Source organism: Pipistrellus kuhlii, unplaced genomic scaffold (assembly GCF_014108245.1).
Source record: "Pipistrellus kuhlii isolate mPipKuh1 unplaced genomic scaffold, mPipKuh1.p scaffold_m20_p_19, whole genome shotgun sequence".
NCBI classification, from domain to species: Eukaryota; Metazoa; Chordata; class Mammalia; order Chiroptera; family Vespertilionidae; genus Pipistrellus; species Pipistrellus kuhlii.
Window position 1 is genome coordinate 7,474,292 of NW_023425504.1, and position 6,537 is coordinate 7,480,828.

The window sequence follows — 6,537 nt, forward strand, 5'->3', positions numbered from 1 at the left end:
ACCACCAAACCAGAATTATATGAATTGCTGAAGGAGGTTATTTAGGAAGAGGAAGAAGATAAAGATAAAAATTATGATCAACAAATACATAGCTATCAACAAGTGAATCTAAAAACCAAGGGAATTAAAAAATCTGATGAACAATATTAACTGGTGAATATAATAGAATCAGAGGTATGGAAGGGGAGTGGACTGACGATTCTCAGGGAAAAGGGGAGTGGGGGTGCGGGAAGAGACTGAACAAAAACTGTGCACCTATGGATGAGGACAATGGGGGATGAGGAAAGGACAGAGGGTGGGGTGGGAACCTGGTGAAGGGGAGCAATTGGGGGGGTGGGAAAGAGGATCACATTTGTAATAATCTGAACAATAAAGATTTATTTTAAAAAAAAAAACTTCCTGGAAACATGAAAATGAACACACAGCAACCCAAAATCTCTGGGGCACTGCAAAAGCAATCCTGAGAGGTAAGTTCATAACACTACAGGCCTACCTCAAAAAATAAAATAATAATAATAATAATAAACTATTTAACCCTATCCCTTAAAAAAATTAGAAAGAGAAAAACAAGAAAAGCCCAGAGTAAGTAGAAGGAAGGAAATAATAAAGATTACAGCAAAAATAAATTATATAGAGACTAAAAAATATAAAAAATATTAGTGATACAAAGTTCTGGTTCTTTGAAAAGATAAACAAGATTAATGGACCTTTAGCTGACTAAATTAAATCAGAAATAAAAGTGTTAAGGTAACAACTGACACCACAAAATAAAAAGGATTATGAGAAAATACCATAAGCAACTATATGCCAACAAGCTGGACAACATGTTTGAAATGTACAAATTTCTAGAAAAATACAACCTTCCAAAACTGAATCAGGAAGAATCAGAAAACCTGAATAGGCCAATGACCACTGATGAAACAGAAGCAGTAATCAAAAAATTCCCAGCAGCCCAGCCTGGAGTAGCTCAGCGGTTGAGCATCGACCCAGGAACCAAGAGGTCACTCATTCGATTCCCTGTCAGGGCATATGCCTGGGTTGTAGGCTCAATTCCCAGTAGGGGGGTGGGCAGGAGGCAGCCAATCAATGCTTCTCTCTCATCATTGATGTTTCTATCTCTCTCTTCCTCTCCCTTCCTCTCTGAAATCAATAAAAATATATATTTTTAAAAACTTCCAGCAAACAAAAGCCCTGGTCTAGACTGCTTCACAGAGGAGTTTTACCAAATATTCAAAGAACTAATACCTATTCTCAAACTATTCCAAAAAATCCAAGAGGAAGGAGCACATCCAACCTCTTTTGATGAAGCCAGAATTACTCTAATCTCAAAACCAGATAAAGACACTACAAAGAGAATTATAGACCAATATCCTTGATGAACACAGATGCTAAAATATTCAACAAAATAGCAAATCAGATTAAGCAATATATTAAAAAGATCATACACCATTATCAAGTGGGATTTATTCCAGGGATGCAAGACTGCTACAATATTCACAAATCAATAAATATGATACATCACATGAAAAAATTGAAAGACAAAAATCACATGATCATATCAAGACAAAGAAAAAGCATTTGACAAAATTCAACAGCCATCTCTATAATAAACAGCCAGGGTGTAACACCATTAAGACCGAAGCTCGACCATAACAGAAGTCAATGCTGGGTTGCCCTTTCGCTCCTGGTGGGGTGCCCCAGCACTAACTGCTGAGGAGGCTGTGAACCAGGGCCAGAGAGAGGCCTAAAGAGAGAAGCAGGGACTGATCCGTTGCCTCTGTGGAAGCTTTTGACCCTACTCAACCAGCCTGGCCAGAAGCCTTGACTCCATTTCTCTCCAGGACTCCACCTGGGCCGCTGATCAGCCCCTCCTTTCTTATCAGGCTCCATTAATAGGCCCAGAGATGCTGACTAGCATAGAAACTGACCAATCAGAACCAAATCTGGGTGAAGTGTGAGGAGCCAAAGGCTGCTTAAGAAGTGGAGCTTTTGCTGCTGACTGGCATAGAAACTGACCAATCAGAACCAAATCTGGGGGCTTGGGGAGTTTCTGTCCAGGGAGAGCATTGATCCTGCAGCCACTCCAGCAATGGCCTTTGCAAATCTACACAAAGTGCTCATCAGTGACAGCCTGAACCCTTGCTGCTGGAAGATCATGCAAAATGGAGGTCCGCATGTGGTGGAAAAGCAGAACCTGATAGCTGAGCTGCAGGACTGAAAAGGCCTTATCCTCTGCTCAGCCACCAAGGTGACCACAGATGTCATCAATACAACAAAGAAGCTGCAGGTGGTGGGCAGGGCCAGCACCAGCATGGACAATGTGGATCTGGAGGCTGCCATGAGGAAGAGCATCCTACTCATGAATACTCCCAATGGAAATAGGCTTAGTGCTGTGGAGCTCACCTGTGGGATGATCATGTGTCTGGCCAGGCAAATTCCCTAGGCGACAGCTTTGATGAAGGATGGCAAATGGAACTGAAAGAAGTTCATGGGAACCGAGTTAAGTGGAAAGACCCTGAGAATTCTTGGCCTGAGGAGGATTGGGAGAGAGGTGGCTGTCCAGATGCAGTCCTTCAGGATGAAGACTGTAGGGTACTACCCCTTCATCTCACCAGAGGTCATGGCCTCCTTCAGCATTCAGCAGCTGCCCCTGGAGGATATTGGGCCCCTTTGTGACTTTATCACTGTGCACACCCCTCTACGGCCCTCCATGACAGACCTGCTAAATGACAGCACCTTCGCCCTGTGCAAGAAGGGCATGCACTGGTGAACAGCGCCCACCCACAGAGGGATCGTGGACGAGGGCACCTTGCTCCGGGCCCTGCAGTCAGGGCAGTGTGTGTGTGCAGCGCTGGATGTGTTCACAGAGGAGCCGCCTCAGGGCCGTGCCTTGGTGGACCATGAGAACATAATTAGCTGTCTCCACCTGGGCACAAGCACAAGGAGTCCCAGAGCCACTGTGGGGAGGACATCTCTGTCCAGTTCATGGACATGGTGAAGGAGAGAGACCTCACGGAGGTCATGAATGCCCAGGCCCTTACCAGCTCCTTCTCTCTGCACATCAAACCTTGGATCGGTCTGGCAGAAGCTCTGGGGACTCTGATGTTAACCTGGAAGGGTCTCCCAAAGGGACCATCCAGGTGATATTGCAGGGCTTATCCCTGAAGAATGCCGGGAACTTCCTGAACCCTGTGGTCATTGTCGGATGTGAACCTGGTGAACATCAAGCTGCTGGTGAAAGAGGCTGGCCTCTATGTAATCACCTCCCATAACCCCACTGTGCCAGGAGAGCAAGGATGCGGGGAAGGCCTCATGAGTGTGTCCCTGGCAGGTTCTCCCTACCAGGCTGTGGGCTTTGTCCAGGGCACAACACCTGTACTGCAAGCACTCAACAGAGCTGCCTTTAGACCAGAAATGCCTCTCCACAGAGATCTGCCCCTGCTCCTGTTCCTGGCTCAGCCCTCCAACCCTGCCATGCTGCCTACCATGATTGGGCTCCTGGAAGAGGCAGGCGTGCAGCTGCTGTCCTACCAGACCTTGGTGTTGTCCAATGGGGAGATCTGGCACGTCATGGGCATCTCCTCCCTGCTGCCCAGCTTGGACACCTGGAAGCATCATGTGACTGAGGCCTTTCAGTTTCATTTCTGACTTTGGGACTCACCATGACTGGCCTTGGAGCCTTTGTGATCAACATTGAAAGGTCAAATTCCCGAGCCTGACATCACTTATGTGGTCTGACTCCTGTAATAACCACTTAATAAACAGCCCACCCTCCCCCAACCCCCAGAAAAAGAACCAAACCTGGGTCAATTGTGAGGAGCTAATGGCTGCCTAGAAGGCAGAGCTTTTGACACTGATTGGCTTAGAAACCAACCAATCAGAACAAAATTGGCTGGCAGAGGAGGGCAGTTGGAGGCGAGATCAAGCCAGTAGGGGAGGGCAGTTAGGGACAAGATCAGGCAGGCAGAGGCTGTTGGGGGCAAGATCAAGCCATCAGGGGAGAGCAGTTGGAGGCAACCAGGCTGGCAGGGGAGGCAGTTGGGGGCTTGTGGGTGTAGCGGAGTGGTGGTTAATTTGCATATTACTCTTTTATTAGATAGGATATATAAGAAACTCATACAACTTAACAAAAGGAAGACAACCCAATTTAAAATGGTCAAAGGACCTAAACAGACACTTCTTCAAAGTGGAAATACAGATGGCCAAGAGACATATAAAGAAATATTCAAAGTCACTGATCACCAGAGAGATGAAAATTAAAACAACAATGAAATATCACTTTACACTTGTTAGAATGGCTACCATCAACAAATCAACAAATGACAAGTGCTGGTGAGGATGTGGAGAAAAGGGAACCCTAGCACACTATTGGTGGGAACATATACTGATGTCACCATTATGGAAAACAGCATGGCATTTCCTCAAAAAAATAAATATGTAACTGCCATTTGACCCCATGGTCCTGTTTCTAGGACTGCATCCTAAGAAACCTGAAACACCAATCAGAAAGAATGTATGCACCCCTATGTTCATAGCAGCACAATTTACAATAGCTGAGATCTGAAAACAGCTCAAATGCCCATCAGTAGATGAGTGGACAAAAAAGCTGTGATACATTTACACTGTGGAATACTATGCAGCAGTAAAAAAGAAGGCTTTCTTACTCTTTGAGACAGCATGGAGGGACCTGGAGAGTATTATTTTAAGCCAAATAAGCCAGTCAGAGAAAGACAAGTATCACATGATCTCACTCATATGTGCATTCTAGTGAACAAAATAAACTGATGAACAAAATAGATCCAGACACATAGAAGTAGAGGGGAGGGCGGGATTGGTGGGAAGAGATCAACCAAAGAACTTGTATGTACGTATGTATAACCAATGGACATGGACAATAGGATGGTGGAGGCTTGGGGGAAGGCATGGGTAGAAGGGGTCAAGGGTGGGTGTGGAAAGGGATCATATGTACAATAATACTTTCAACAATAAAGATTTTTTTTTAACAATAAAGATTTTTTTAAAAGGAAACGTAAGATAGGCATTTTATGTAATTTGTTTTAACCAGCTAAATTCAGGAACCATGGAGGCATGACTGAGGATAATATGCAGGTTAGTCTCAGCCTGCCCCATGGGCTCCTGTGAATAATATTGATAGTTTTACTATAAAGGTACTGTGGTAAAGGGCCAAGGGAATAGATTGTGCAAAAAAAGAATTAACGCCAAAACCGGTTTGGCTCAGTGGATAAGAGTGTTGGTCTGCGGACTGAAAGGTCCCAGGTTTGATTCCTTGGTTGTGGGCACATCCCCAGTGGGGGGTATGCAGGAGGCAGCTGATCGGTGACTCTTTCTCGTCGATGTTTCTAGCTCTCTATCCCTCTCCCTTCCTCTCTGTAAAACATTAATAAAATATTTTTTAAAGAATTAACACAACAAGTCTGAAGTGCAATTTTTAGAAAAGCCTGTTTGAAAAGTAGATCTTTGGCTTACATGTGGGAATTTGAAATTTAATCATCCCTTGACTAATAACACTGGTTTGCTATACCTAGACTGTACAAAGAATGTGATTTATGGTGAACACTTGCTTTCCTTTTGAGAGTATAGAATTTTATAGTTGCTAGGCAGAGTGTGCCTATGTAACCAACCTCCTTTAAAAACTGTGGATGCTGAGTCTCTTATGGGTTTCCATAGGCAGAAACATAGCACATATATTAATATATTTTTTACTGCTAAAGAAAGGAGCATACTTGGTGTGTCCCCTCATAGGAGAGAAAAAGCATTAGAAGACTGAACATGGATTTCTTCAGAATCCACCTGTGTCTTTTTCCCTTGCTGATCCTATTGTGTATCCTTTTGCTGTAATAGAAGTTTTAATTGCATCTATATGTTTTGTTTTGTTTTGTTTTTTGTTTTTGTTTGTTTGTTTGTTTGTTTTTACAGAGAGGAAGGGAGAGGGATAGAGAGCAAGAAACATTGACGAGAGAGAAACATTGAACTGCCTCCTGCACATCCCCTATTGGGGATGTGCCCACAACCAATGTACATGCCCTTGACCAGAATCAAACCTGGGACCTTTCAGTCTGCAGACCAATGCTCTACCACTGAGCCAAACCGGCTTCGGCTAATTGCATCTATATGTTGACTCCCATGAGTCCTTCTAGTGAATCATCAAACATAAGGGAATGATTTTCTCCCAAAACATTTTCTAATAAATAAAAATATATGCATTACATACCTATTATTGTATGTCTCATTAAAGATAGTTGCAGATTTTCTCTTAGAAAATTTACCATAGAATTAATGAAAAGTCAAGTATAATTCTATATAATAAAAGCCTAATATGCTGTGTCTGACTGTTTGTTCAACCATTCAACCAGTCGCTATGACTTGCACTGACCACCTGGGGGAAGACACTCCAACTGGTATGTTAGCTTGCTGCTGGGGTCAAGCAGATTGGGACTGGGTAAGATGGGCCAGACATGCCCTGGAGCACACCTTTGGTCCCTCCCCAGCTGGCCAACCTCCCACAGTCCCTCCCTG

At 44.0% G+C, this 6,537-nt stretch overlaps 1 pseudogene; it reads left to right on the forward strand.

Moving 5' to 3' along the window:
• The first annotated feature begins 2,089 nt into the window (after window positions 1-2,089).
• On the forward strand, window positions 2,090-3,661 carry LOC118722112 (annotated as a pseudogene).
• Window positions 3,662-6,537: the final 2,876 nt, after the last annotated feature.